Source organism: Euphorbia lathyris, chromosome 1 (assembly GCF_963576675.1).
Source record: "Euphorbia lathyris chromosome 1, ddEupLath1.1, whole genome shotgun sequence".
Taxonomy (NCBI): domain Eukaryota; kingdom Viridiplantae; phylum Streptophyta; class Magnoliopsida; order Malpighiales; family Euphorbiaceae; genus Euphorbia; species Euphorbia lathyris.
Genome location: NC_088910.1, coordinates 136,412,307 through 136,434,637, shown reverse-complemented (window position 1 = coordinate 136,434,637; position 22,331 = coordinate 136,412,307). Strand labels below are relative to the sequence as shown.

Genomic DNA, 22,331 nt, shown 5'->3' with positions numbered 1-22,331 from the left:
TTGGGGGTGCAACACGAGGACTTCCCAAGAGGTCACCCATCTTAGTACTACTCTCGCCCAAGCACGTTTAACTTCGGAGTTCTGATGGGATCCGGTGCATTAGTGCTGGTATGATCGCACCCGTCATCCCATGCAAAAACTAAGCATATATTCCATACTGGACGCCCCTTTCTCCCGTATGCTCATCCTTCACGTGCATGCACAAGCCCCCGGACCCCAAACACTGACCCCCGCCTCGAAAACGTGCACGCCATGGTGAAAAAAAAATTAAATAATTAAAAAATGCACGTTGCAAAAAAGTTTGGGCCCGCCTCGAAAACGTGCACGCCATGGCGTTGCAAAAAGGTTTGGGGGTGCAACACGAGGACTTCCCAAGAGGTCACCCATCTTAGTACTACTCTCGCCCAAGCACGTTTAACTTCGGAGTTCTGATGGGATCCGGTGCATTAGTGCTGGTATGATGACACCCGTCATCCCATGCAAAAACTAAGCATATATTCCATACTGGGCGCCCCTTTCTCCCGTATGCTCATCCTTCACGTGCATGCACAAGCCCCCGGACCCCAAACACTGACCTCCGCCTCGTAAACGTGCACGCCATGGTGAAAAAAAAAATTAAATAATTAAAAAATGCACGTTGCAAAAAAGTTTGGGGGTGCAACACGAGGACTACCCAAGAGGTCACCCATCTTAGTACTACTCTCGCCCAAGCACGTTTCACTTCGGAGTTCTGATGGGATCCGATGCATTAGTGCTGGTATGATCGCACCCGTCATCCCATGCAAAAACTAAGCATATATTCCATACTGGGCGCCCCTTTCTCCCGTATGCTCATCCTTCACGTGCATGCACAAGCACCCGGACCCCAAACACTGACCCCCGCCTCGAAAACGTGCACGCCATGGTGAAAAAAAATTAAATAATTAAAAAATGCACGTTGCAAAAAAGTTTGGGCCCGCCTCGAAAACGTGCACGCCATGGTGAAAAAAAAATTAAATAATTAAAAAATGCACGTTGCAAAAAAGTTTGGGGGTGCAACACGAGGACTTCCCAAGAGGTCACCCATCTTAGTACTACTCTCGCCCAAGCACGTTTAACTTCGGAGTTCTGATGGGATCCGGTGCATTAGTGCTGGTATGATCGCACCCGTCATCCCATGCAAAAACTAAGCATATATTCCATACTGGGCGCCCCTTTCTCCCGTATGCTCATCCTTCACGTGCATGCACAAGCCCCCGGACCCCAAACACTGACCCCCGCCTCGAAAACGTGCACGCCATGGTGAAAAAAAAATTAAATAATTAAAAAATGCACGTTGCAAAAATGTTTGGGGGTTCAACACGAGGACTTCCCAAGAGGTCACCCATCTTAGTACTACTCTCGCCCAAGCACGTTTAGCTTCGAAGTTCTGATGGGATCCGGTGCATTAGTGCTGGTATGATCGCACCCGTCATCCCATGCAAAAACTAAGCATATATTCCATACTGGGCGCCCCTTTCTCCCGTATGCTCATCCTTCACGTGCATGCACAAGCCCCCGGACCCCAAACACTGACCTCCGCCTCGTAAACGTGCACGCCATGGTGAAAAAAAAAATTAAATAATTAAAAAATGCACGTTGCAAAAAAGTTTGGGGGTGCAACATGAGGACTTCCCAAGAGCTCACCCATCTTAGTACTACTCTCGCCCAAGCACGTTTAACTTCGGAGTTCTGATAGGATCCGGTGCATTAGTGCTGGTATGATCGCACCCGTCATCCCATGCAAAAACTAAGCATATATTCCATACTGGGCGCCCCTTTCTCCCGTATGCTCATCCTTCACGTGCATGCACAAGCCCCCGGACCCCAAACACTGACCCCCGCCTCGAAAACGTGCACGCCATGGTGAAAAAAAAAATTAAATAATTAAAAAATGCACGTTGCAAAAAAGTTTGGGCCCGCCTCGAAAACGTGCACGCCATGGTGAAAAAAAATTTAAATAATTAAAAAATGCACGTTGCAAAAAAGTTTGGGGGTGCAACACGAGGACTTCCCAAGAGGTCACCCATCTTAGTACTACTCTCGCCCAAGCACGTTTAGCTTCGGAGTTCTGATGGGATCCGGTGCATTAGTGCTGGTATGATCGCACCCGTCATCCCATGCAAAAACTAAGCATATATTCCATACTGGGCGCCCCTTTCTCCCGTATGATCATCCTTCACGTGCATGCACAAGCCCCCGAACCCCAAACACTGACCCCCGCCTCGAAAACGTGCACGCCATGGTGAAAAAAAAATTAAATAATTAAAAAATGCACGTTGCAAAAAAGTTTGGGGGTGCAACACGAGGACTTCCCAAGAGGTCACCCATCTTAGTACTACTCTCGCCCAAGCACGTTTAGCTTCGGAGTTCTGATGGGATCCGGTGCATTAGTGCTGGTATGATCGCACCCGTCATCCCATGCAAAAACTAAGCATATATTCCATACTGGGCGCCCCTTTCTCCCGTATGCTCATCCTTCACGTGCATGCACAAGCCCCCGGACCCCAAACACTGACCCCCGCCTCGTAAACGTGCACGCCATGGTGAAAAAAAAATTAAATAATTAAAAAATGCACGTTGCAAAAAAGTTTGGGGGTGCAACACGAGGACTTCCCAAGAGGTCACCCATCTTAGTACTACTCTCGGCCAAGCACGTTTAGCTTCGGAGTTCTGATGGGATCCGGTGCATTAGTGCTGGTATGATCGCACCCGTCATCCCATGCAAAAACTAAGCATATATTCCATACTGGGCGCCCCTTTCTCCCGTATGCTCATCCTTCACGTGCATGCACAAGCCCCCGGACCCCAAACACTGACCTCCGACTCGTAAACGTGCACGCCATGGTGAAAAAAAAATTAAATAATTAAAAAATGCACGTTGCAAAAAAGTTTGGGGGTGCAACACGAGGACTTCCCAAGAGGTCACCCATCTTAGTACTACTCTCGCCCAAGCACGTTTAACTTCGGAGTTCTGATAGGATCCGGTGCATTAGTGCTGGTATGATCGCACCCGTCATCCCATGCAAAAACTAAGCATATATTCCATACTGGGTGCCCCTTTCTCCCGTATGCTCATCCTTCACGTGCATGCACAAGCCCCCGGACCCCAAACACTGACCCCCGCCTCGAAAACGTGCACGCCATGGTGAAAAAAAAAATTAAATAATTAAAAAATGCACGTTGCAAAAAAGTTTGGGCCCGCCTCGAAAACGTGCACGCCATGGTGAAAAAAAATTAAATAATTAAAAAATGCACGTTGCAAAAAAGTTTGGGGGTGCAACACGAGGACTTCCCAAGAGGTCACCCATCTTAGTACTACTCTCGCCCAAGCACGTTTGACTTCGGAGTTCTGATGGGATCCGGTGCATTAGTGCTCGTATGATCGCACCCGTCATCCCATGCAAAAACTAAGCATATATTCCATACTGGGCGCCCCTTTCTCCCGTATGCTCATCCTTCACGTGCATGCACAAGCCCCCGGACCCCAAACACTGACCCCCGCCTCGAAAACGTGCACGCCATGGTGAAAAAAAAATTAAATAATTAAAAAATACACGTTGCAAAAAAGTTTGGGCCCGCCTCGAAAACGTGCACGCCATGGTGAAAAAAAAAATTAAATAATTAAAAAATGCACGTTGCAAAAAAGTTTGGGCCCGCCTCGAAAACGTGCACGCCATGGTGAAAAAAAATTAAATAATTAAAAAATACACGTTGCAAAAAAGTTTGGGCCCGCCTCGAAAACGTGCACGCCATGGTGAAAAAAAAATTAAATAATTAAAAAATGCACGTTGCAAAAAAGTTTGGGGGTGCAACACGAGGACTTCCCAAGAGGTCACCCATCTTAGTACTACTCTCGCCCAAGCACGTTTAACTTCGGAGTTCTGATGGGATCCGGTGCATTAGTGCTGGTATGATCGCACCCGTCATCCCATGCAAAAACTAAGCATATATTCCATACTAGGCGCCCCTTTCTCCCGTATGCTCATCCTTCACGTGCATGCACAAGCCCCCGGACCCCAAACACTGACCCCCGCCTCGAAAACGTGCACGCCATGGTGAAAAAAAAAATTAAATAATTAAAAAATGCACGTTGCAAAAAAGTTTGGGCCCGCCTCGAAAACGTGCACGCCATGGTGAAAAAAAATTAAATAATTAAAAAATGCACGTTGCAAAAAAGTTTGGGGGTGCAAGACGAGGACTTCCCAAGAGGTCACCCATCTTAGTACTACTCTCGCCCAAGCACGTTTAACTTCGGAGTTCTGATGGGATCCGGTGCATTAGTGCTGGTATGATCGCAACCGTCATCCCATGCAAAAACTAAGCATATATTCCATACTGGGCGCCCCTTTCTCCCGTATGCTCATCCTTCACGTGCATGCACAAGCCCCCGGACCCCAAACACTGACCCCCGCATCGAAAACGTGCACGCCATGGTGAAAAAAAAAATTAAATAATTAAAAAATGCACGTTGCAAAAAAGTTTGGGCCCGCCTCGAAAACGTGCACGCCATGGTGAAAAAAAAATTAAATAATTAAAAAATGCACGTTGCAAAAAAGTTTGGGGGTGCAACACGAGGACTTCCCAAGAGGTCACCCATCTTAGTACTACTCTCGCCCAAGCACGTTTAGCTTCGGAGTTCTGATGGGATCCGGTGCATTAGTGCTGGTATGATCGCACCCGTCATCCCATGCAAAAACTAAGCATATATTCCATACTGGGCGCCCCTTTCTCTCGTATGCTCATCCTTCACGTGCATGCACAAGCCCCCGGACCCCAAACACTGACCCCCGCCTCGTAAACGTGCACGCCATGGTGAAAAAAATAAATTAAATAATTAAAAAATGCACGTTGCAAAAAAGTTTGGGCCCGCCTCGAAAACGTGCACGCCATGGTGAAAAAAAAATTAAATAATTAAAAAATGCACGTTGCAAGAAAGTTTGGGGGTGCAACACGAGGACTTCCCAAGAGGTCACCCATCTTAGTACTACTCTCGCCCAAGCACGTTTATCTTCGGAGTTCTGATGGGATCCGGTGCATTAGTGCTGGTATGATCGCACCCGTCATCCCATGCAAAAACTAAGCATATATTCCATACTGGGCGCCCCTTTCTCCCGTATGCTCATCCTTCACGTGCATGCACAAGCCCCCGGACCCCAAACACTGACCCCCGCCTCGAAAACGTGCACGCCATGGTGAAAAAAAAATTAAATAATTAAAAAATGCACGTTGCAAAAAAGTTTGGGCCCGCCTCGAAAACGTGCACGCCATGGTGAAAAAAAAATTAAATAATTAAAAAATGCACGTTGCAAAAAAGTTTGGGGGTGCAACACGAGGACTTCTCAAGAGGTCACCCATCTTAGTACTACTCTCGCCCAAGCACGTTTATCTTCGGAGTTCTGATGGGATCCGGTGCATTAGTGCTGGTATGATCGCACCCGTCATCCCATGCTAAAACTAAGCATATATTCCATACTGGGCGCCCCTTTCTCCCGTATGCTCATCCTTCACGTGCATGCACAAGCCCCCGGACCCCAAACACTGACCCCCGCCTCGAAAACGTGCACGCCATGGTGAAAAAAAAAATTAAATAATTAAAAAATGCACGTTGCAAAAAAGTTTGGGCCCGCCTCGAAAACGTGCACGCCATGGTGAAAAAAAATTAAATAATTAAAAAATGCACGTTGCAAAAAAGTTTGGGGGTGCAACACGAGGACTTCCCAAGAGGTCACCCAGTTTAGTACTACTCTCGCCCAAGCACGTTTAACTTCGGAGTTCTGATGGGATCCGGTGCATTAGTGCTGGTATGATTGCACCCGTCATCCTATGCAAAAACTAAGCATATATTCCATACTGGGCGCCCCTTTCTCCCGTATGCTCATCCTTCACGTGCATGCACAAGCCCCCGGACCCCAAACACTGACCCCCGCCTCGAAAACGTGCACGCCATGCTGAAAAAAAAATTAAATAATTAAAAAATGCACGTTGCAAAAAAGTTTGGGCCTGCCTCGAAAACGTGCACGCCATGGTGAAAAAAAATTAAATAATTAAAAAATGCACGTTGCAAAAAAGTTTGGGGGTGCAACACGAGGACTTCCCAAGAGGTCACCCATCTTAGTACTACTCTCGCCCAAGCACGTTTAACTTCGGAGTTCTGATGGGATCCGGTGCATTAGTGCTGGTATGATCGCAAACGTCATCCCATGCAAAAACTAAGCATATATTCCATACTGGGCGCCCCTTTCTCCCGTATGCTCATCCTTCACGTGCATGCACAAGCCCCCGGACCCCAAACACTGAGCCCCGCCTCGAAAACGTGCACGCCATGGTGAAAAAAAAAATTAAATAATTAAAAAATGCACGTTGCAAAAAAGTTTGGGCCCGCCTCGAAAACGTGCACGCCATGGTGAAAAAAAAATTAAATAATTAAAAAATGCACGTTGCAAAAAAGTTTGGGGGTGCAACACGAGGACTACCCAAGAGGTCACCCATCTTAGTACTACTCTCGCCCAAGCACGTTTCACTTCGGAGTTCTGATGGGATCCGATGCATTAGTGCTGGTATGATCGCACCCGTCATCCCATGCAAAAACTAAGCATATATTCCATACTGGGCGCCCCTTTCTCCCGTATGCTCATCCTTCACGTGCATGCACAAGCACCCGGACCCCAAACACTGACCCTCGCCTCGAAAACGTGCACGCCATGGTGAAAAAAAATTAAATAATTAAAAAATGCACGTTGCAAAAAAGTTTGGGCCCGCCTCGAAAACGTGCACGCCATGGTGAAAAAAAAATTAAATAATTAAAAAATGCACGTTGCAAAAAAGTTTGGGGGTGCAACACGAGGACTTCCCAAGAGGTCACCCATCTTAGTACTACTCTCGCCCAAGCACGTTTAACTTCGGAGTTCTGATGGGATCCGGTGCATTAGTGCTGGTATGATCGCACCCGTCATCCCATGCAAAAACTAAGCATATATTCCATACTGGGCGCCCCTTTCTCCCGTATGCTCATCCTTCACGTGCATGCACAAGCCCCCGGACCCCAAACACTGACCCCCGCCTCGAAAACGTGCACGCCATGGTGAAAAAAAAATTAAATAATTAAAAAATGCACGTTGCAAAAATGTTTGGGGGTTCAACACGAGGACTTCCCAAGAGGTCACCCATCTTAGTACTACTCTCGCCCAAGCACGTTTAGCTTCGAAGTTCTGATGGGATCCGGTGCATTAGTGCTGGTATGATCGCACCCGTCATCCCATGCAAAAACTAAGCATATATTCCATACTGGGCGCCCCTTTCTCCCGTATGCTCATCCTTCACGTGCATGCACAAGCCCCCGGACCCCAAACACTGACCTCCGCCTCGTAAACGTGCACGCCATGGTGAAAAAAAAAATTAAATAATTAAAAAATGCACGTTTCAAAAAAGTTTGGGGGTGCAACATGAGGACTTCCCAAGAGCTCACCCATCTTAGTACTACTCTCGCCCAAGCACGTTTAACTTCGGAGTTCTGATAGGATCCGGTGCATTAGTGCTGGTATGATCGCACCCGTCATCCCATGCAAAAACTAAGCATATATTCCATACTGGGCGCCCCTTTCTCCCGTATGCTCATCCTTCACGTGCATGCACAAGCCCCCGGACCCCAAACACTGACCCCCGCCTCGAAAACGTGCACGCCATGGTGAAAAAAAAAATTAAATAATTAAAAAATGCACGTTGCAAAAAAGTTTGGGCCCGCCTCGAAAACGTGCACGCCATGGTGAAAAAAAAATTAAATAATTAAAAAATGCACGTTGCAAAAAAGTTTGGGGGTGCAACACGAGGACTTCCCAAGAGGTCACCCATCTTAGTACTACTCTCGCCCAAGCACGTTTAGCTTCGGAGTTCTGATGGGATCCGGTGCATTAGTGCTGGTATGATCGCACCCGTCATCCCATGCAAAAACTAAGCATATATTCCATACTGGGCGCCCCTTTCTCCCGTATGATCATCCTTCACGTGCATGCACAAGCCCCCGGACCCCAAACACTGACCCCCGCCTCGAAAACGTGCACGCCATGGTGAAAAAAAATTAAATAATTAAAAAATGCACGTTGCAAAAAAGTTTGGGGGTGCAACACGAGGACTTCCCAAGAGGTCACCCATCTTAGTACTACTCTCGCCCAAGCACGTTTAGCTTCGGAGTTCTGATGGGATCCGGTGCATTAGTGCTGGTATGATCGCACCCGTCATCCCATGCAAAAACTAAGCATATATTCCATACTGGGCGCCCCTTTCTCCCGTATGCTCATCCTTCACGTGCATGCACAAGCCCCCGGACCCCAAACACTGACCCCCGCCTCGTAAACGTGCACGCCATGGTGAAAAAAAAATTAAATAATTAAAAAATGCACGTTGCAAAAAAGTTTGGGGGTGCAACACGAGGACTTCCCAAGAGGTCACCCATCTTAGTACTACTCTCGGCCAAGCACGTTTAGCTTCGGAGTTCTGATGGGATCCGGTGCATTAGTGCTGGTATGATCGCACCCGTCATCCCATGCAAAAACTAAGCATATATTCCATACTGGGCGCCCCTTTCTCCCGTATGCTCATCCTTCACGTGCATGCACAAGCCCCCGGACCCCAAACACTGACCTCCGACTCGTAAACGTGCACGCCATGGTGAAAAAAAAATTAAATAATTAAAAAATGCACGTTGCAAAAAAGTTTGGGGGTGCAACACGAGGACTTCCCAAGAGGTCACCCATCTTAGTACTACTCTCGCCCAAGCACGTTTAACTTCGGAGTTCTGATAGGATCCGGTGCATTAGTGCTGGTATGATCGCACCCGTCATCCCATGCAAAAACTAAGCATATATTCCATACTGGGTGCCCCTTTCTCCCGTATGCTCATCCTTCACGTGGATGCACAAGCCCCCGGACCCCAAACACTGACCCCCGCCTCGAAAACGTGCACGCCATGGTGAAAAAAAAAATTAAATAATTAAAAAATGCACGTTGCAAAAAAGTTTGGGCCCGCCTCGAAAACGTGCACGCCATGGTGAAAAAAAATTAAATAATTAAAAAATGCACGTTGCAAAAAAGTTTGGGGGTGCAACACGAGGACTTCCCAAGAGGTCACCCATCTTAGTACTACTCTCGCCCAAGCACGTTTGACTTCGGAGTTCTGATGGGATCCGGTGCATTAGTGCTGGTATGATCGCACCCGTCATCCCATGCAAAAACTAAGCATATATTCCATACTGGGCGCCCCTTTCTCCCGTATGCTCATCCTTCACGTGCATGCACAAGCCCCCGGACCCCAAACACTGACCCCCGCCTCGAAAACGTGCACGCCATGGTGAAAAAAAAAATTAAATAATTAAAAAATGCACGTTGCAAAAAAGTTTGGGCCCGCCTCGAAAACGTGCACGCCATGGTGAAAAAAAATTAAATAATTAAAAAATGCACGTTGCAAAAAAGTTTGGGCCTGCAACACGAGGACTTCCCAAGAGGTCACCCATCTTAGTACTACTCTCGCCCAAGCACGTTTAACTTCGGAGTTCTGATGGGATCCGGTGCATTAGTGCTGGTATGATCGCACCCGTCATCCCATGCAAAAACTAAGCATATATTCCATACTGGGCGCCCCTTTCTCCCGTATGCTCATCCTTCACGTGCATGCACAAGCCCCCGGACCCCAAACACTGAGCCCCGCCTCGAAAACGTGCACGCCATGGTGAAAAAAAAAATTAAATAATTAAAAAATGCACGTTGCAAAAAAGTTTGGGCCCGCCTCGAAAACGTGCACGCCATGGTGAAAAAAAAATTAAATAATTAAAAAATGCACGTTGCAAAAAAGTTTGGGGGTGCAACACGAGTACTTCCCAAGAGGTCACCCATCTTAGTACTACTCTCGCCCAAGCACGTTTAACTTCGGAGTTCTGATGGGATCCGGTGCATTAGTGCTGGTATGATCGCACCCGTCATCCCATGCAAAAACTAAGCATATATTCCATACTGGGCGCCCCTTTCTCCCGTATGCTCATCCTTCACGTGCATGCACAAGCCCCCGGACCCCAAACACTGACCCCCGCCTCGTAAACGTGCACGCCATGGTGAAAAAAAAAATTAAATAATTAAAAAATGCACGTTGCAAAAAAGTTTGGGGGTGCAACACGAGGACTTCCCAAGAGGTCACCCATCTTAGTACTAGTCTCGCCCAAACACGTTTAACTTCGGAGTTCTGATGGGATCCGGTGCATTAGTGCTGGTATGATCGCACCCGTCATCTCATGCAAAAACTAAGCATATATTCCATACTGGGCGCCCCTTTCTCTCGTATGCTCATCCTTCACGTGCATGCACAAGCCCCCGGACCCCAAACACTGACCCCCGCCTCGAAAACGTGCACGCCATGGTGAAAAAAAAATTAAATAATTAAAAAATGAACGTTGCAAAAAAGTTTGGGCCCGCCTCGAAAACTCGCACGCCATGGTGAAAAAAAAATTAAATAATTAAAAAATGCACGTTGCAAAAAAGTTTGGGGGTGCAACACGAGGACTTCCCAAGAGGTCACCCATCTTAGTACTACTCTCGCCCAAGCACGTTTAACTTCGGAGTTCTGATGGGATCCGGTGCATTAGTGCTGGTATGATCGCACCCGTCATCCCATGCAAAAACTAAGCATATATTCCATACTGGGCGCCCCTTTCTCCCGTATGCTCATCCTTCACGTGCATGCACAAGCCCCCGGACCCCAAACACTGACCCCCGCCTCGAAAACGTGCACGCCATGGTGAAAAAAAAAATTAAATAATTAAAAAATGCACGTTGCAAAAAAGTTTGGGCCCGCCTCGAAAACGTGCACGCCATGGTGAAAAAAAATTAAATAATTAAAAAATGCACGTTGCAAAAAAGTTTGGGGGGGCAACACGAGGACTTCCCAAGAGGTCACCCATCTTAGTACTACTCTCGCCCAAGCACGTTTACCTTCGGAGTTCTGATGGGATCCGGTGCATTAGTGCTGGTATGATCGCACCCGTCATCCCATGCAAAAACTAAGCATATATTCCATACTGGGCGCCCCTTTCTCCCGTATGCTCATCCTTCACGTGCATGCATAAGCCCCCGGACCCCAAACACTGACCCCCGCCTCGAAAACGTGCACGCCATGGTGAAAAAAAAAATTAAATAATTAAAAAATGCACGTTGCAAAAAAGTTTGGGCCCGCCTCGAAAACGTGCACGCCATGGTGAAAAAAAAATTAAATAATTAAAAAATGCACGTTGCAAAAAAGTTTGGGGGTGCAACACGAGGACTTCCCAAGAGGTCACCCATCTTAGTACTACTCTCGCCCAAGCACGTTTATCTTCGGAGTTCTGATGGGATCCGGTGCATTAGTGCTGGTATGATCGCCCCCGTCATCCCATGCAAAAACTAAGCATATATTCCATACTGGGCGCCCCTTTCTCCCGTATGCTCATCCTTCACGTGCATGCACAAGCCCCCGGACCCCAAACACTGAACCCCGCCTCGAAAACGTGCACGCCATGGTGAAAAAAAAAATTAAATAATTAAAAAATGCACGTTGCAAAAAAGTTTGGGCCCGCCTCGAAAACGTGCACGCCATGGTGAAAAAAAAATTAAATAATTAAAAAATGCACGTTGCAAAAAAGTTTGGGGGTGCAACACGAGGACTTCCCAAGAGGTCACCCATCTTAGTACTACTCTCGCCCAAGCACGTTTATCTTCGGAGTTCTGATGGGATCCGGTGCATTAGTGCTGGTATGATCGCCCCCGTCATCCCATGCAAAAACTAAGCATATATTCCATACTGGGCGCCCCTTTCTCCCGTATGCTCATCCTTCACGTGCATGCATAAGCCCCCGGACCCCAAACACTGACCCCCGCCTCGAAAACGTGCACGCCATGGTGAAAAAAAAAATTAAATAATTAAAAAATGCACGTTGCAAAAAAGTTTGGGCCCGCCACGAAAACGTGCACGCCATGGTGAAAAAAAAATTAAATAATTAAAAAATGCACGTTGCAAAAAAGTTTGGGGGTGCAACACGAGGACTTCCCAAGAGGTCACCCATCTTAGTACTACTCTCGCCCAAGCACGTTTAACTTCGGAGATCTGATGGGATCCGGTGCATTAGTGCTGGTATGATCGCACCCGTCATCCCATGCAAAAACTAAGCATATATTCCATACTGGGCGCCCCTTTCTCCCGTATGCTCATCCTTCACGTGCATGCACAAGCCCCCGGACCCCAAACACTGACCCCCGCCTCGAAAACGTGCACGCATTGGTGAAAAAAAAAATTAAATAATTAAAAAATGCACGTTGCAAAAAATTTTGGGGGTGCAACACGAGGACTTCCCAAGAGGTCACCCATCTTAGTACTACTCTCGCCCAAACATGTTTAACTTCGGAGTTCTGATGGGATCCGGTGCATTAGTGCTGGTATGATCGCACCCGTCATCCCATGCAAAAACTAAGCATATATTCCATACTGGGGGCCCCTTTCTCTCGTATGCTCATCCTTCACGTGCATGCACAAGCCCCCGGACCCCAAACACTGACCCCCGCCTCGAAAACGTGCACGCCATGGTGAAAAAAAAATTAAATAATTAAAAAATGCACGTTGCAAAAAAGTTTGGCCCGCCACGAAAACGTGCACGCCATGGTGAAAAAAAAATTAAATAATTAAAAAATGCACGTTGCAAAAAAGTTTGGGGGTGCAACACGAGGACTTCCCAAGAGGTCACCCATCTTAGTACTACTCTCGCCCAAGCACGTTTGACTTCGGAGTTCTGATGGGATCCGGTGCATTAGTGCTGGTATGATCGCACCCGTCATCCCATGCAAAAACTAAGCATATATTCCATACTGGGCGCCCCTTTCTCCCGTATGCTCATCCTTCACGTGCATGCACAAGCCCCCGGACCCCAAACACTGACCCCCGCCTCGAAAACGTGCACGCCATGGTGAAAAAAAAAATTAAATAATTAAAAAATGCACGTTGCAAAAAATTTTGGGGGTGCAACACGAGGACTTCCCAAGAGGTCACCCATCTTAGTACTACTCTCGCCCAAACACGTTTAACTTCGGAGTTCTGATGGGATCCGGTGCATTAGTGCTGGTATGATCGCACCCGTCATCCCATGCAAAAACTAAGCATATATTCCATACTGGGGGCCCCTTTCTCTCGTATGCTCATCCTTCACGTGCATGCACAAGCCCCCGGACCCCAAACACTGACCCCCGCCTCGAAAACGTGCACGCCATGGTGAAAAAAAAAATTAAATAATTAAAAAATGCACGTTGCAAAAAAGTTTGGGCCCGCCTCGAAAACGTGCACGCCATGGTGAAAAAAAAATTAAATAATTAAAAAATGCACGTTGCAAAAAAGTTTGGGGGTGCAACACGAGGACTTCCCAAGAGGTCACCCATCTTAGTACTACTCTCGCCCAAGCACGTTTAACTTCGGAGTTCTGATGGGATCCGGTGCATTAGTGCTGGTATGATCGCACCCGTCATCCCATGCAAAAACTAAGCATATATTCCATACTGGGCGCCCCTTTCTCCCGTATGCTCATCCTTCACGTGCATGCACAAGCCCTCGGACCCCAAACACTGACCCCCGCCTCGAAAACGTGCACGCCATGGTGAAAAAAAAAATTAAATAATTAAAAAATGCACGTTGCAAAAAAGTTTGGGCCCGCCTCGAAAACGTGCACGCCATGGTGAAAAAAAAATTAAATAATTAAAAAATGCACGTTGCAAAAAAGTTTGGGGGTGCAGCACGAGGACTTCCCAAGAGGTCACCCATCTTAGTACTACTCTCGCCCAAGCACGTTTAACTTTGGAGTTCTGATGGGATCCGGTGCATTAGTGCTGGTATGATCGCACCCGTCATCCCATGCAAAAACTAAGCATATATTCCATACTGGGCGCCCCTTTCTCCCGTATGCTCATCCTTCACGTGCATGCACAAGCCCCCGGACCCCAAACACTGACCCCCGCCTCGAAAACGTGCACGCCATGGTGAAAAAAAAAATTAAATAATTAAAAAATGCACGTTGCAAAAAAGTTTGGGCCCGCCTCGAAAACGTGCACGCCATGGTGAAAAAAAAATTAAATAATTAAAAAATGCACGTTGCAAAAAAGTTTGGGGGTGCAACACGAGGACTTCCCAAGAGGTCACCCATCTTAGTACTACTCTCGCCCAAGCACGTTTAACTTCGGAGTTCTGATGGGATCCGGTGCATTAGTGCTGGTATGATCGCACCCGTCATCCCATGCAAAAACTAAGCATATATTCCATACTGGGCGCCCCTTTCTCCCGTATGCTCATCCTTCACGTGCATGCACAAGCCCCCGGACCCCAAACACTGACCCCCGCCTCGAAAACGTGCACGCCATGGTGAAAAAAAAAATTAAATAATTAAAAAATGCATGTTGCAAAAAAGTTTGGGCCCGCCTCGAAAACGTGCACGCCATGGTGAAAAAAAATTAAATAATTAAAAAATGCACGTTGCAAAAAAGTTTGGGGGTGCAACACGAGGACTTCCCAAGAGGTCACCCATCTTAGTACTACTCTCGCCCAAGCACGTTTAACTTCGGAGTTCTGATGGGATCCGGTGCATTAGTGCTGGTATGATCGCACCCGTCATCCCATGCAAAAACTAAGCATATATTCCATACTGGGCGCCCCTTTCTCCCGTATGCTCATCCTTCACGTGCATGCACAAGCCCCCGGACCCCAAACACTGACCCCCGCCTCGAAAACGTGCACGCCATGGTGAAAAAAAAAATTAAATAATTAAAAAATGCACGTTGCAAAAAAGTTTGGGCCCGCCTCGAAAACGTGCACGCCATGGTGAAAAAAAATTAAATAATTAAAAAATGCACGTTGCAAAAAAGTTTGGGGGTGCAACACGAGGACTTCCCAAGAGGTCACCCATCTTAGTACTACTCTCGCCCAAGCACGCTTGACTTCGGAGTTCTGATGGGATCCGGTGCATTAGTGCTGGTATGATCGCACCCGTCATCCCATGCAAAAACTAAGCATATATTCCATACTAGGCGCCCCTTTCTCCCGTATGCTCATCCTTCACGTGCATGCACAAGCCCCCGGACCCCAAACACTGACCCCCGCCTCGTAAACGTGCACGCCATGGTGAAAAAAAAAATTAAATAATTAAAAAATACACGTTGCAAAAAAGTTTGGGGGTGCAACACGAGGACTTCCCAAGAGGTCACCCATCTTAGTACTACTCTCGCCCAAACACGTTTAACTTCGGAGTTCTGATGGGATCCGGTGCATTAGTGCTGGTATGATCGCACCCGTCATCCCATGCAAAAACTAAGCATATATTCCATACTGGGCGCCCCTTTCTCCCGTATGCTCATCCTTCACGTGCATGCACAAGCCCCCGGACCCCAAACACTGACCCCCGCCTCGAAAACGTGCACGTCATGGTGAAAAAAAAATTAAATAATTAAAAAATGCACGTTGCAAAAAAGTTTGGGCCCGCCTCGAAAACGTGCACGCCATGGTGAAAAAAAATTAAATAATTAAAATATGCACGTTGCAAAAAAGTTTGGGGGTGCAACACGAGGACTTCCCAAGAGGTCACCCATCTTAGTACTACTCTCGCCCAAGCACGTTTATCTTCGGAGTTCTGATGGGATCCGGTGCATTAGTGCTGGTATGATCGCACCCGTCATCCCATGCAAAAACTAAGCATATATTCCATACTGGGCGCCCCTTTCTCCCGTATGCTCATCCTTCACGTGCATGCACAAGCCCCCGGACCCCAAACACTGACCCCCGCCTCGAAAACGTGCACGCCATGGTGAAAAAAAAAATTAAATAATTAAAAAATGCACGTTGCAAAAAAGTTTGGGCCCGCCTCGAAAACGTGCACGCCATGGTGAAAAAAAAATTAAATAATTAAAAAATGCACGTTGCAAAAAAGTTTGGGGGTGCAGCACGAGGACTTCCCAAGAGGTCACCCATCTTAGTACTACTCTCGCCCAAGCACGTTTAACTTTGGAGTTCTGATGGGATCCGGTGCATTAGTGCTGGTATGATCGCACCCGTCATCCCATGCAAAAACTAAGCATATATTCCATACTGGGCGCCCCTTTCTCCCGTATGCTCATCCTTCACGTGCATGCACAAGCCCCCGGACCCCAAACACTGACCCCCGCCTCGAAAACGTGCACGCCATGGTGAAAAAAAAAATTAAATAATTAAAAAATGCACGTTGCAAAAAAGTTTGGGCCCGCCTCGAAAACGTGCACGCCATGGTGAAAAAAAAATTAAATAATTAAAAAATGCACGTTGCAAAAAAGTTTGGGGGTGCAACACGAGGACTTCCCAAGAGGTCACCCATCTTAGTACTACTCTCGCCCAAGCACGTTTAACTTCGAAGTTCTGATGGGATCCGGTGCATTAGTGCTGGTATGATCGCACCCGTCATCCCATGCAAAAACTAAGCATATATTCCATACTGGGCGCCCCTTTCTCCCGTATGCTCATCCTTCACGTGCATACACAAGCCCCCGGACCCCAAACACTGACCCCCGCCTCGAAAACGTGCACGCCATGGTGAAAAAAAAAATTAAATAATTAAAAAATGCACGTTGCAAAAAAGTTTGGGCCCGCCTCGAAAACGTGCACGCCATGGTGAAAAAAAAATTAAATAATTAAAAAATGCACGTTGCAAAAAAGTTTGGGGGTGCAACACGAGGACTTCCCAAGAGGTCACCCATCTTAGTACTACTCTCGCCCAAGCACGTTTAACTTCGGAGTTCTGATGGGATCCGGTGCATTAGTGGTGGTATGATTGCACCTGTCATCCCATGCAAAAACTAAGCATATATTCCATACTGGGCGCCCCTTTCTCCCGTATGCTCATCCTTCACGTGCATGCACAAGCCCCCGGACCCCAAACACTGACCCCCGCCTCGAAAACGTGCACGCCATGGTGAAAAAAAAAATTAAATAATTAAAAAATGCATGTTGCAAAAAAGTTTGGGCCCGCCTCGAAAACGTGCACGCCATGGTGAAAAAAAATTAAATAATTAAAAAATGCACGTTGCAAAAAAGTTTGGGGGTGCAACACGAGGACTTCCCAAGAGGTCACCCATCTTAGTACTACTCTCGCCCAAGCACGTTTAACTTCGGAGTTCTGATGGGATCCGGTGCATTAGTGCTGGTATGATCGCACCCGTCATCCCATGCAAAAACTAAGCATATATTCCATACTGGGCGCCCCTTTCTCCCGTATGCTCATCCTTCACGTGCATGCACAAGCCCCCGGACCCCAAACACTGACCCCCGCCTCGAAAACGTGCACGCCATGGTGAAAAAAAAAATTAAATAATTAAAAAATGCACGTTGCAAAAAAGTTTGGGCCCGCCTCGAAAACGTGCACGCCATGGTGAAAAAAAATTAAATAATTAAAAAATGCACGTTGCAAAAAAGTTTGGGGGTGCAACACGAGGACTTCCCAAGAGGTCACCCATCTTAGTACTACTCTCGCCCAAGCACGCTTGACTTCGGAGTTCTGATGGGATCCGGTGCATTAGTGCTGGTATGATCGCACCCGTCATCCCATGCAAAAACTAAGCATATATTCCATACTAGGCGCCCCTTTCTCCCGTATGCTCATCCTTCACGTGCATGCACAAGCCCCCGGACCCCAAACACTGACCCCCGCCTCGTAAACGTGCACGCCATGGTGAAAAAAAAAATTAAATAATTAAAAAATACACGTTGCAAAAAAGTTTGGGGGTGCAACACGAGGACTTCCCAAGAGGTCACCCATCTTAGTACTACTCTCGCCCAAACACGTTTAACTTCGGAGTTCTGATGGGATCCGGTGCATTAGTGCTGGTATGATCGCACCCGTCATCCCATGCAAAAACTAAGCATATATTCCATACTGGGCGCCCCTTTCTCCCGTATGCTCATCCTTCACGTGCATGCACAAGCCCCCGGACCCCAAACACTGACCCCCGCCTCGAAAACGTGCACGCCATGGTGAAAAAAAATTAAATAATTAAAAAATGCACGTTGCAAAAAAGTTTGGGGGTGCAACACGAGGACTTCCCAAGAGGTCACCCATCTTAGTACTACTCTCGCCCAAGCACGTTTAACTTCGGAGTTCTGATGGGATCCGGTGCATTAGTGCTGGTATGATCGCACCCGTCATCCCATGCAAAAACTAAGCATATATTCCATACTGGGCGCCCCTTTCTCCCGTATGCTCATCCTTCACGTGCATGCACAAGCCCCCGGACCCCAAACACTGACCCCCGCCTCGAAAACGTGCACGCCATGGTGAAAAAAAAAATTAAATAATTAAAAAATGCACGTTGCAAAAAAGTTTGGGCCCGCCTCGAAAACGTGCACGCCATGGTGAAAAAAAATTAAATAATTAAAAAATGCACGTTGCAAAAAAGTTTGGGGGTGCAACACGAGGACTTCCCAAGAGGTCACCCATCTTAGTACTACTCTCGCCCAAGCACGTTTGACTTCGGAGTTCTGATGGGATCCGGTGCATTAGTGCTGGTATGATCGCACCCATCATCCCATGCAAAAACTAAGCATATATTCCATACTAGGCGCCCCTTTCTCCCGTATGCTCATCCTTCACGTGCATGCACAAGCCCCCGGACCCCAAACACTGACCCCCGCCTCGTAAACGTGCACGCCATGGTGAAAAAAAAAATTAAATAATTAAAAAATGCACGTTGCAAAAAAGTTTGGGGGTGCAACACGAGGACTTCCCAAGAGGTCACCCATCTTAGTACTACTCTCGCCCAAACACGTTTAACTTCGGAGTTCTGATGGGATCCGGTGCATTAGTGCTGGTATGATCGCACCCGTCATCCCATGCAAAAACTAAGCATATATTCCATACTGGGCGCCCCTTTCTCCCGTATGCTCATCCTTCACGTGCATGCACAAGCCCCCGGACCCCAAACACTGACCCCCGCCTCGAAAACGTGCACGCCATGGTGAAAAAAAAATTAAATAATTAAAAAATGCACGTTGCAAAAAAGTTTGGCCCGCCACGAAAACGTGCACGCCATGGTGAAAAAAAAATTAAATAATTAAAAAATGCACGTTGCAAAAAAGTTTGGGGGTGCAACACGAGGACTTCCCAAGAGGTCACCCATCTTAGTACTACTCTCGCCCAAGCACGTTTGACTTCGGAGTTCTGATGGGATCCGGTGCATTAGTGCTGGTATGATCGCACCCGTCATCCCATGCAAAAACTAAGCATATATTCCATACTGGGCGCCCCTTTCTCCCGTATGCTCATCCTTCACGTGCATGCACAAGCCCCCGGACCCCAAACACTGACCCCCGCCTCGAAAACGTGCACGCCATGGTGAAAAAAAAAATTAAATAATTAAAAAATGCACGTTGCAAAAAATTTTGGGGGTGCAACACGAGGACTTCCCAAGAGGTCACCCATCTTAGTACTACTCTCGCCCAAACACGTTTAACTTCGGAGTTCTGATGGGATCCGGTGCATTAGTGCTGGTATGATCGCACCCGTCATCCCATGCAAAAACTAAGCATATATTCCATACTGGGGGCCCCTTTCTCTCGTATGCTCATCCTTCACGTGCATGCACAAGCCCCCGGACCCCAAACACCGACCCCCGCCTCGAAAACGTGCACGCCATGGTGAAAAAAAAATTAAATAATTAAAAAATGCACGTTGCAAAAAAGTTTGGGCCCGCCTCGAAAACTCGCACGCCATGGTGAAAAAAAAATTAAATAATTAAAAAATGCACGTTGCAAAAAAGTTTGGGGGTGCAACACGAGGACTTCCCAAGAGGTCACCCATCTTAGTACTACTCTCGCCCAAGCACGTTTAACTTCGGAGTTCTGATGGGATCCGGTGCATTAGTGCTGGTATGATCGCACCCGTCATACCATGCAAAAACTAAGCATATATTCCATACTGGGCGCCCCTTTCTCCCGTATGCTCATCCTTCACGTGCATGCACAAGCCCCCGGACCCCAAACACTGACCCCCGCCTCGAAAACGTGCACGCCATGGTGAAAAAAAAATTAAATAATTAAAAAATGCACGTTGCAAAAAAGTTTGGCCCGCCACGAAAACGTGCACGCCATGGTGAAAAAAAAATTAAATAATTAAAAAATGCACGTTGCAAAAAAGTTTGGGGGTGCAACACGAGGACTTCCCAAGAGGTCACCCATCTTAGTACTACTCTCGCCCAAGCACGTTTGACTTCGGAGTTCTGATGGGATCCGGTGCATTAGTGCTGGTATGATCGCACCCGTCATCCCATGCAAAAACTAAGCATATATTCCATACTGGGCGCCCCTTTCTCCCGTATGCTCATCCTTCACGTGCATGCACAAGCCCCCGGACCCCAAACACTGACCCCCGCCTCGAAAACGTGCACGCCATGGTGAAAAAAAAAATTAAATAATTAAAAAATGCACGTTGCAAAAAATTTTGGGGGTGCAACATGAGGACTTCCCAAGAGGTCACCCATCTTAGTACTACTCTCGCCCAAACACGTTTAACTTCGGAGTTCTGATGGGATCCGGTGCATTAGTGCTGGTATGATCGCACCCGTCATCCCATGCAAAAACTAAGCATATATTCCATACTGGGCGCCCCTTTCTCTCGTATGCTCATCCTTCACGTGCATGCACAAGCCCCCGGACCCCAAACACCGACCCCCGCCTCGAAAACGTGCACGCCATGGTGAAAAAAAAATTAAATAATTAAAAAATGCACGTTGCAAAAAAGTTTGGGCCCGCCTCGAAAACTCGCACGCCATGGTGAAAAAAAAATTAAATAATTAAAAAATGCACGTTGCAAAAAAGTTTGGGGGTGCAACACGAGGACTTCCCAAGAGGTCACCCATCTTAGTACTACTCTCGCCCAAGCACGTTTAACTTCGGAGTTCTGATGGGATCCGGTGCATTAGTGCTGGTATGATCGCACCCGTCATCCCATGCAAAAACTAAGCATATATTCCTTACTGGGCGCCCCTTTCTCCCGTATGCTCATCCTTCACGTGCATGCACAAGCCCCCGGACCCCAAACACTGACCCCCGCCTCGAAAACGTGCACGCCATTGTGAAAAAAAAAATTAAATAATTAAAAAATGCACGTTGCAAAAAAGTTTGGGCCCGCCTCGAAAACGTGCACGCCATGGTAAAAAAAAATTAAATAATTAAAAAATGCACGTTGCAAAAAAGTTTGGGGGTGCAACACGAGGACTTCCCAAGAGGTCACCCATCTTAGTACTACTCTCGCCCAAGCATGTTTAACTTCGGAGTTCTGATGGGATCCGGTGCATTAGTGCTGGTATGATCGCACCCGTCATCCCATGCAAAAACTAAGCATATATTCCATACTGGGCGCCCCTTTCTCCCATATGCTCATCCTTCACGTGCATGCACAAGCCCCCAGACCCCAAACACTGACCCTCGCCTCGAAAACGTGCACGCCATGGTGAAAAAAAAATTAAATAATTAAAAAATGCACGTTGCAAAAAAGTTTGGGCCCGCCTCGAAAACGTGCACGCCATGGTGAAAAAAAAATTAAATAATTAAAAAATCCACGTTGCAAAAAAGTTTGGGGGGGCAACACGAGGACTTCCCAAGAGGTCACCCATCTTAGTACTACTCTCGCCCAAGCACGTTTAGCTTCGGAGTTCTGATGGGATCCGGTGCATTAGTGCTGGTATGATCGCACCCGTCATCCCATGCAAAAACTAAGCATATATTCCATACTGGGCGCCCCTTTCTCCCGTATGCTCATCCTTCACGTGCATGCATAAGCCCCCGGACCCCAAACACAGACCCCCGCCTCGAAAACGTGCACGCCATGGTGAAAAAAAAAATTAAATAATTAAAAAATACACGTTGCAAAAAAGTTTGTGCCCGCCTCGAAAACGTGCACGCCATGGTGAAAAAAAAATTAAATAATTAAAAAATGCACGTTGCAAAAAAGTTTGGGGTTGCAACACGAGGACTTCCTAAGAGGTCACCCATCTTAGTACTACTCTCGCCCAAGCACGTTTAACTTCGGAGTTCTGATGGGATCCGGTGCATTAGTGCTGGTATGATCGCACCCGTCATCCCATGCAAAAACTAAGCATATATTCCATACTGGGCGCCCCTTTCTCTCGTATGCTCATCCTTCACGTGCATGCACAAGCCCCCGGACCCCAAACACCGACCCCCGCCTCGAAAACGTGCACGCCATGGTGAAAAAAAAATTAAATAATTAAAAAATGCACGTTGC

At 47.2% G+C, this 22,331-nt stretch overlaps 63 non-coding genes across 63 annotated transcripts; all 63 read right to left on the bottom strand.

The window, feature by feature from the left end:
- Nucleotides 1–3: 3 nt before the first annotated feature.
- On the bottom strand, nucleotides 4–122 carry LOC136211498 (5S ribosomal RNA). Its single transcript, XR_010678697.1, has one exon. It is a non-coding gene; the product is annotated as a 5S ribosomal RNA (ribosomal RNA).
- Nucleotides 123–350: 228 nt separating this feature from the next.
- Nucleotides 351–469, bottom strand: LOC136214555 (5S ribosomal RNA). Its single transcript, XR_010681636.1, has one exon. It is a non-coding gene; the product is annotated as a 5S ribosomal RNA (ribosomal RNA).
- A 183-nt stretch (nucleotides 470–652) lies between these two features.
- On the bottom strand, nucleotides 653–771 carry LOC136215233 (5S ribosomal RNA). The gene has a single exon (XR_010682282.1). It is a non-coding gene; the product is annotated as a 5S ribosomal RNA (ribosomal RNA).
- Nucleotides 772–1,029: 258 nt separating this feature from the next.
- Nucleotides 1,030–1,148, bottom strand: LOC136211496 (5S ribosomal RNA). The gene has a single exon (XR_010678696.1). It is a non-coding gene; the product is annotated as a 5S ribosomal RNA (ribosomal RNA).
- Nucleotides 1,149–1,330: 182 nt separating this feature from the next.
- Nucleotides 1,331–1,449, bottom strand: LOC136215356 (5S ribosomal RNA). The gene has a single exon (XR_010682397.1). It is a non-coding gene; the product is annotated as a 5S ribosomal RNA (ribosomal RNA).
- A 183-nt stretch (nucleotides 1,450–1,632) lies between these two features.
- LOC136215660 (5S ribosomal RNA) lies at nucleotides 1,633–1,751 on the bottom strand. The gene has a single exon (XR_010682697.1). It is a non-coding gene; the product is annotated as a 5S ribosomal RNA (ribosomal RNA).
- Nucleotides 1,752–2,011: 260 nt separating this feature from the next.
- On the bottom strand, nucleotides 2,012–2,130 carry LOC136211786 (5S ribosomal RNA). Its single transcript, XR_010678976.1, has one exon. It is a non-coding gene; the product is annotated as a 5S ribosomal RNA (ribosomal RNA).
- A 182-nt stretch (nucleotides 2,131–2,312) lies between these two features.
- Nucleotides 2,313–2,431, bottom strand: LOC136211785 (5S ribosomal RNA). The gene has a single exon (XR_010678975.1). It is a non-coding gene; the product is annotated as a 5S ribosomal RNA (ribosomal RNA).
- A 182-nt stretch (nucleotides 2,432–2,613) lies between these two features.
- LOC136214189 (5S ribosomal RNA) lies at nucleotides 2,614–2,732 on the bottom strand. Its single transcript, XR_010681287.1, has one exon. It is a non-coding gene; the product is annotated as a 5S ribosomal RNA (ribosomal RNA).
- A 182-nt stretch (nucleotides 2,733–2,914) lies between these two features.
- Nucleotides 2,915–3,033, bottom strand: LOC136213519 (5S ribosomal RNA). Its single transcript, XR_010680625.1, has one exon. It is a non-coding gene; the product is annotated as a 5S ribosomal RNA (ribosomal RNA).
- A 259-nt stretch (nucleotides 3,034–3,292) lies between these two features.
- On the bottom strand, nucleotides 3,293–3,411 carry LOC136214788 (5S ribosomal RNA). The gene has a single exon (XR_010681860.1). It is a non-coding gene; the product is annotated as a 5S ribosomal RNA (ribosomal RNA).
- Nucleotides 3,412–3,824: 413 nt separating this feature from the next.
- Nucleotides 3,825–3,943, bottom strand: LOC136211495 (5S ribosomal RNA). Its single transcript, XR_010678695.1, has one exon. It is a non-coding gene; the product is annotated as a 5S ribosomal RNA (ribosomal RNA).
- A 259-nt stretch (nucleotides 3,944–4,202) lies between these two features.
- Nucleotides 4,203–4,321, bottom strand: LOC136214466 (5S ribosomal RNA). The gene has a single exon (XR_010681551.1). It is a non-coding gene; the product is annotated as a 5S ribosomal RNA (ribosomal RNA).
- A 260-nt stretch (nucleotides 4,322–4,581) lies between these two features.
- On the bottom strand, nucleotides 4,582–4,700 carry LOC136211784 (5S ribosomal RNA). The gene has a single exon (XR_010678974.1). It is a non-coding gene; the product is annotated as a 5S ribosomal RNA (ribosomal RNA).
- A 261-nt stretch (nucleotides 4,701–4,961) lies between these two features.
- On the bottom strand, nucleotides 4,962–5,080 carry LOC136212955 (5S ribosomal RNA). The gene has a single exon (XR_010680092.1). It is a non-coding gene; the product is annotated as a 5S ribosomal RNA (ribosomal RNA).
- A 259-nt stretch (nucleotides 5,081–5,339) lies between these two features.
- LOC136213477 (5S ribosomal RNA) lies at nucleotides 5,340–5,458 on the bottom strand. The gene has a single exon (XR_010680585.1). It is a non-coding gene; the product is annotated as a 5S ribosomal RNA (ribosomal RNA).
- Nucleotides 5,459–5,717: 259 nt separating this feature from the next.
- On the bottom strand, nucleotides 5,718–5,836 carry LOC136213463 (5S ribosomal RNA). The gene has a single exon (XR_010680572.1). It is a non-coding gene; the product is annotated as a 5S ribosomal RNA (ribosomal RNA).
- A 258-nt stretch (nucleotides 5,837–6,094) lies between these two features.
- On the bottom strand, nucleotides 6,095–6,213 carry LOC136213924 (5S ribosomal RNA). Its single transcript, XR_010681023.1, has one exon. It is a non-coding gene; the product is annotated as a 5S ribosomal RNA (ribosomal RNA).
- A 260-nt stretch (nucleotides 6,214–6,473) lies between these two features.
- On the bottom strand, nucleotides 6,474–6,592 carry LOC136215232 (5S ribosomal RNA). Its single transcript, XR_010682281.1, has one exon. It is a non-coding gene; the product is annotated as a 5S ribosomal RNA (ribosomal RNA).
- A 258-nt stretch (nucleotides 6,593–6,850) lies between these two features.
- On the bottom strand, nucleotides 6,851–6,969 carry LOC136211494 (5S ribosomal RNA). Its single transcript, XR_010678694.1, has one exon. It is a non-coding gene; the product is annotated as a 5S ribosomal RNA (ribosomal RNA).
- A 182-nt stretch (nucleotides 6,970–7,151) lies between these two features.
- LOC136215355 (5S ribosomal RNA) lies at nucleotides 7,152–7,270 on the bottom strand. Its single transcript, XR_010682396.1, has one exon. It is a non-coding gene; the product is annotated as a 5S ribosomal RNA (ribosomal RNA).
- Nucleotides 7,271–7,453: 183 nt separating this feature from the next.
- LOC136215659 (5S ribosomal RNA) lies at nucleotides 7,454–7,572 on the bottom strand. The gene has a single exon (XR_010682696.1). It is a non-coding gene; the product is annotated as a 5S ribosomal RNA (ribosomal RNA).
- A 260-nt stretch (nucleotides 7,573–7,832) lies between these two features.
- LOC136211783 (5S ribosomal RNA) lies at nucleotides 7,833–7,951 on the bottom strand. Its single transcript, XR_010678973.1, has one exon. It is a non-coding gene; the product is annotated as a 5S ribosomal RNA (ribosomal RNA).
- A 181-nt stretch (nucleotides 7,952–8,132) lies between these two features.
- LOC136211781 (5S ribosomal RNA) lies at nucleotides 8,133–8,251 on the bottom strand. The gene has a single exon (XR_010678972.1). It is a non-coding gene; the product is annotated as a 5S ribosomal RNA (ribosomal RNA).
- A 182-nt stretch (nucleotides 8,252–8,433) lies between these two features.
- LOC136214188 (5S ribosomal RNA) lies at nucleotides 8,434–8,552 on the bottom strand. The gene has a single exon (XR_010681286.1). It is a non-coding gene; the product is annotated as a 5S ribosomal RNA (ribosomal RNA).
- A 182-nt stretch (nucleotides 8,553–8,734) lies between these two features.
- Nucleotides 8,735–8,853, bottom strand: LOC136213518 (5S ribosomal RNA). The gene has a single exon (XR_010680624.1). It is a non-coding gene; the product is annotated as a 5S ribosomal RNA (ribosomal RNA).
- Nucleotides 8,854–9,112: 259 nt separating this feature from the next.
- Nucleotides 9,113–9,231, bottom strand: LOC136212235 (5S ribosomal RNA). Its single transcript, XR_010679402.1, has one exon. It is a non-coding gene; the product is annotated as a 5S ribosomal RNA (ribosomal RNA).
- Nucleotides 9,232–9,490: 259 nt separating this feature from the next.
- LOC136214440 (5S ribosomal RNA) lies at nucleotides 9,491–9,609 on the bottom strand. The gene has a single exon (XR_010681525.1). It is a non-coding gene; the product is annotated as a 5S ribosomal RNA (ribosomal RNA).
- Nucleotides 9,610–9,869: 260 nt separating this feature from the next.
- On the bottom strand, nucleotides 9,870–9,988 carry LOC136211989 (5S ribosomal RNA). The gene has a single exon (XR_010679169.1). It is a non-coding gene; the product is annotated as a 5S ribosomal RNA (ribosomal RNA).
- Nucleotides 9,989–10,171: 183 nt separating this feature from the next.
- On the bottom strand, nucleotides 10,172–10,290 carry LOC136213734 (5S ribosomal RNA). The gene has a single exon (XR_010680839.1). It is a non-coding gene; the product is annotated as a 5S ribosomal RNA (ribosomal RNA).
- A 259-nt stretch (nucleotides 10,291–10,549) lies between these two features.
- On the bottom strand, nucleotides 10,550–10,668 carry LOC136211492 (5S ribosomal RNA). The gene has a single exon (XR_010678692.1). It is a non-coding gene; the product is annotated as a 5S ribosomal RNA (ribosomal RNA).
- A 259-nt stretch (nucleotides 10,669–10,927) lies between these two features.
- On the bottom strand, nucleotides 10,928–11,046 carry LOC136214608 (5S ribosomal RNA). Its single transcript, XR_010681689.1, has one exon. It is a non-coding gene; the product is annotated as a 5S ribosomal RNA (ribosomal RNA).
- A 260-nt stretch (nucleotides 11,047–11,306) lies between these two features.
- On the bottom strand, nucleotides 11,307–11,425 carry LOC136214541 (5S ribosomal RNA). Its single transcript, XR_010681622.1, has one exon. It is a non-coding gene; the product is annotated as a 5S ribosomal RNA (ribosomal RNA).
- A 260-nt stretch (nucleotides 11,426–11,685) lies between these two features.
- On the bottom strand, nucleotides 11,686–11,804 carry LOC136214539 (5S ribosomal RNA). The gene has a single exon (XR_010681621.1). It is a non-coding gene; the product is annotated as a 5S ribosomal RNA (ribosomal RNA).
- A 260-nt stretch (nucleotides 11,805–12,064) lies between these two features.
- On the bottom strand, nucleotides 12,065–12,183 carry LOC136211943 (5S ribosomal RNA). Its single transcript, XR_010679125.1, has one exon. It is a non-coding gene; the product is annotated as a 5S ribosomal RNA (ribosomal RNA).
- A 183-nt stretch (nucleotides 12,184–12,366) lies between these two features.
- On the bottom strand, nucleotides 12,367–12,485 carry LOC136214592 (5S ribosomal RNA). The gene has a single exon (XR_010681672.1). It is a non-coding gene; the product is annotated as a 5S ribosomal RNA (ribosomal RNA).
- A 258-nt stretch (nucleotides 12,486–12,743) lies between these two features.
- LOC136212234 (5S ribosomal RNA) lies at nucleotides 12,744–12,862 on the bottom strand. The gene has a single exon (XR_010679401.1). It is a non-coding gene; the product is annotated as a 5S ribosomal RNA (ribosomal RNA).
- Nucleotides 12,863–13,045: 183 nt separating this feature from the next.
- Nucleotides 13,046–13,164, bottom strand: LOC136212476 (5S ribosomal RNA). The gene has a single exon (XR_010679631.1). It is a non-coding gene; the product is annotated as a 5S ribosomal RNA (ribosomal RNA).
- Nucleotides 13,165–13,424: 260 nt separating this feature from the next.
- LOC136211491 (5S ribosomal RNA) lies at nucleotides 13,425–13,543 on the bottom strand. The gene has a single exon (XR_010678691.1). It is a non-coding gene; the product is annotated as a 5S ribosomal RNA (ribosomal RNA).
- A 260-nt stretch (nucleotides 13,544–13,803) lies between these two features.
- On the bottom strand, nucleotides 13,804–13,922 carry LOC136214391 (5S ribosomal RNA). Its single transcript, XR_010681479.1, has one exon. It is a non-coding gene; the product is annotated as a 5S ribosomal RNA (ribosomal RNA).
- Nucleotides 13,923–14,182: 260 nt separating this feature from the next.
- On the bottom strand, nucleotides 14,183–14,301 carry LOC136211490 (5S ribosomal RNA). Its single transcript, XR_010678690.1, has one exon. It is a non-coding gene; the product is annotated as a 5S ribosomal RNA (ribosomal RNA).
- A 259-nt stretch (nucleotides 14,302–14,560) lies between these two features.
- LOC136211489 (5S ribosomal RNA) lies at nucleotides 14,561–14,679 on the bottom strand. Its single transcript, XR_010678689.1, has one exon. It is a non-coding gene; the product is annotated as a 5S ribosomal RNA (ribosomal RNA).
- Nucleotides 14,680–14,938: 259 nt separating this feature from the next.
- On the bottom strand, nucleotides 14,939–15,057 carry LOC136211711 (5S ribosomal RNA). Its single transcript, XR_010678904.1, has one exon. It is a non-coding gene; the product is annotated as a 5S ribosomal RNA (ribosomal RNA).
- A 183-nt stretch (nucleotides 15,058–15,240) lies between these two features.
- LOC136212475 (5S ribosomal RNA) lies at nucleotides 15,241–15,359 on the bottom strand. Its single transcript, XR_010679630.1, has one exon. It is a non-coding gene; the product is annotated as a 5S ribosomal RNA (ribosomal RNA).
- Nucleotides 15,360–15,617: 258 nt separating this feature from the next.
- LOC136212953 (5S ribosomal RNA) lies at nucleotides 15,618–15,736 on the bottom strand. Its single transcript, XR_010680090.1, has one exon. It is a non-coding gene; the product is annotated as a 5S ribosomal RNA (ribosomal RNA).
- Nucleotides 15,737–15,996: 260 nt separating this feature from the next.
- Nucleotides 15,997–16,115, bottom strand: LOC136214390 (5S ribosomal RNA). Its single transcript, XR_010681478.1, has one exon. It is a non-coding gene; the product is annotated as a 5S ribosomal RNA (ribosomal RNA).
- A 260-nt stretch (nucleotides 16,116–16,375) lies between these two features.
- Nucleotides 16,376–16,494, bottom strand: LOC136213301 (5S ribosomal RNA). The gene has a single exon (XR_010680420.1). It is a non-coding gene; the product is annotated as a 5S ribosomal RNA (ribosomal RNA).
- A 260-nt stretch (nucleotides 16,495–16,754) lies between these two features.
- Nucleotides 16,755–16,873, bottom strand: LOC136215145 (5S ribosomal RNA). Its single transcript, XR_010682194.1, has one exon. It is a non-coding gene; the product is annotated as a 5S ribosomal RNA (ribosomal RNA).
- A 259-nt stretch (nucleotides 16,874–17,132) lies between these two features.
- On the bottom strand, nucleotides 17,133–17,251 carry LOC136211488 (5S ribosomal RNA). The gene has a single exon (XR_010678688.1). It is a non-coding gene; the product is annotated as a 5S ribosomal RNA (ribosomal RNA).
- A 259-nt stretch (nucleotides 17,252–17,510) lies between these two features.
- On the bottom strand, nucleotides 17,511–17,629 carry LOC136211710 (5S ribosomal RNA). Its single transcript, XR_010678903.1, has one exon. It is a non-coding gene; the product is annotated as a 5S ribosomal RNA (ribosomal RNA).
- A 183-nt stretch (nucleotides 17,630–17,812) lies between these two features.
- LOC136212474 (5S ribosomal RNA) lies at nucleotides 17,813–17,931 on the bottom strand. Its single transcript, XR_010679629.1, has one exon. It is a non-coding gene; the product is annotated as a 5S ribosomal RNA (ribosomal RNA).
- Nucleotides 17,932–18,112: 181 nt separating this feature from the next.
- Nucleotides 18,113–18,231, bottom strand: LOC136211487 (5S ribosomal RNA). The gene has a single exon (XR_010678687.1). It is a non-coding gene; the product is annotated as a 5S ribosomal RNA (ribosomal RNA).
- Nucleotides 18,232–18,490: 259 nt separating this feature from the next.
- On the bottom strand, nucleotides 18,491–18,609 carry LOC136212232 (5S ribosomal RNA). Its single transcript, XR_010679399.1, has one exon. It is a non-coding gene; the product is annotated as a 5S ribosomal RNA (ribosomal RNA).
- A 183-nt stretch (nucleotides 18,610–18,792) lies between these two features.
- On the bottom strand, nucleotides 18,793–18,911 carry LOC136212473 (5S ribosomal RNA). The gene has a single exon (XR_010679628.1). It is a non-coding gene; the product is annotated as a 5S ribosomal RNA (ribosomal RNA).
- Nucleotides 18,912–19,169: 258 nt separating this feature from the next.
- On the bottom strand, nucleotides 19,170–19,288 carry LOC136212231 (5S ribosomal RNA). Its single transcript, XR_010679398.1, has one exon. It is a non-coding gene; the product is annotated as a 5S ribosomal RNA (ribosomal RNA).
- Nucleotides 19,289–19,471: 183 nt separating this feature from the next.
- LOC136212472 (5S ribosomal RNA) lies at nucleotides 19,472–19,590 on the bottom strand. The gene has a single exon (XR_010679627.1). It is a non-coding gene; the product is annotated as a 5S ribosomal RNA (ribosomal RNA).
- Nucleotides 19,591–19,849: 259 nt separating this feature from the next.
- LOC136211486 (5S ribosomal RNA) lies at nucleotides 19,850–19,968 on the bottom strand. Its single transcript, XR_010678686.1, has one exon. It is a non-coding gene; the product is annotated as a 5S ribosomal RNA (ribosomal RNA).
- Nucleotides 19,969–20,226: 258 nt separating this feature from the next.
- On the bottom strand, nucleotides 20,227–20,345 carry LOC136212230 (5S ribosomal RNA). The gene has a single exon (XR_010679397.1). It is a non-coding gene; the product is annotated as a 5S ribosomal RNA (ribosomal RNA).
- Nucleotides 20,346–20,528: 183 nt separating this feature from the next.
- LOC136214850 (5S ribosomal RNA) lies at nucleotides 20,529–20,647 on the bottom strand. The gene has a single exon (XR_010681917.1). It is a non-coding gene; the product is annotated as a 5S ribosomal RNA (ribosomal RNA).
- Nucleotides 20,648–20,906: 259 nt separating this feature from the next.
- On the bottom strand, nucleotides 20,907–21,025 carry LOC136211485 (5S ribosomal RNA). The gene has a single exon (XR_010678685.1). It is a non-coding gene; the product is annotated as a 5S ribosomal RNA (ribosomal RNA).
- A 259-nt stretch (nucleotides 21,026–21,284) lies between these two features.
- LOC136213390 (5S ribosomal RNA) lies at nucleotides 21,285–21,403 on the bottom strand. The gene has a single exon (XR_010680505.1). It is a non-coding gene; the product is annotated as a 5S ribosomal RNA (ribosomal RNA).
- A 259-nt stretch (nucleotides 21,404–21,662) lies between these two features.
- Nucleotides 21,663–21,781, bottom strand: LOC136213560 (5S ribosomal RNA). The gene has a single exon (XR_010680664.1). It is a non-coding gene; the product is annotated as a 5S ribosomal RNA (ribosomal RNA).
- A 260-nt stretch (nucleotides 21,782–22,041) lies between these two features.
- Nucleotides 22,042–22,160, bottom strand: LOC136214097 (5S ribosomal RNA). The gene has a single exon (XR_010681194.1). It is a non-coding gene; the product is annotated as a 5S ribosomal RNA (ribosomal RNA).
- Nucleotides 22,161–22,331: the final 171 nt, after the last annotated feature.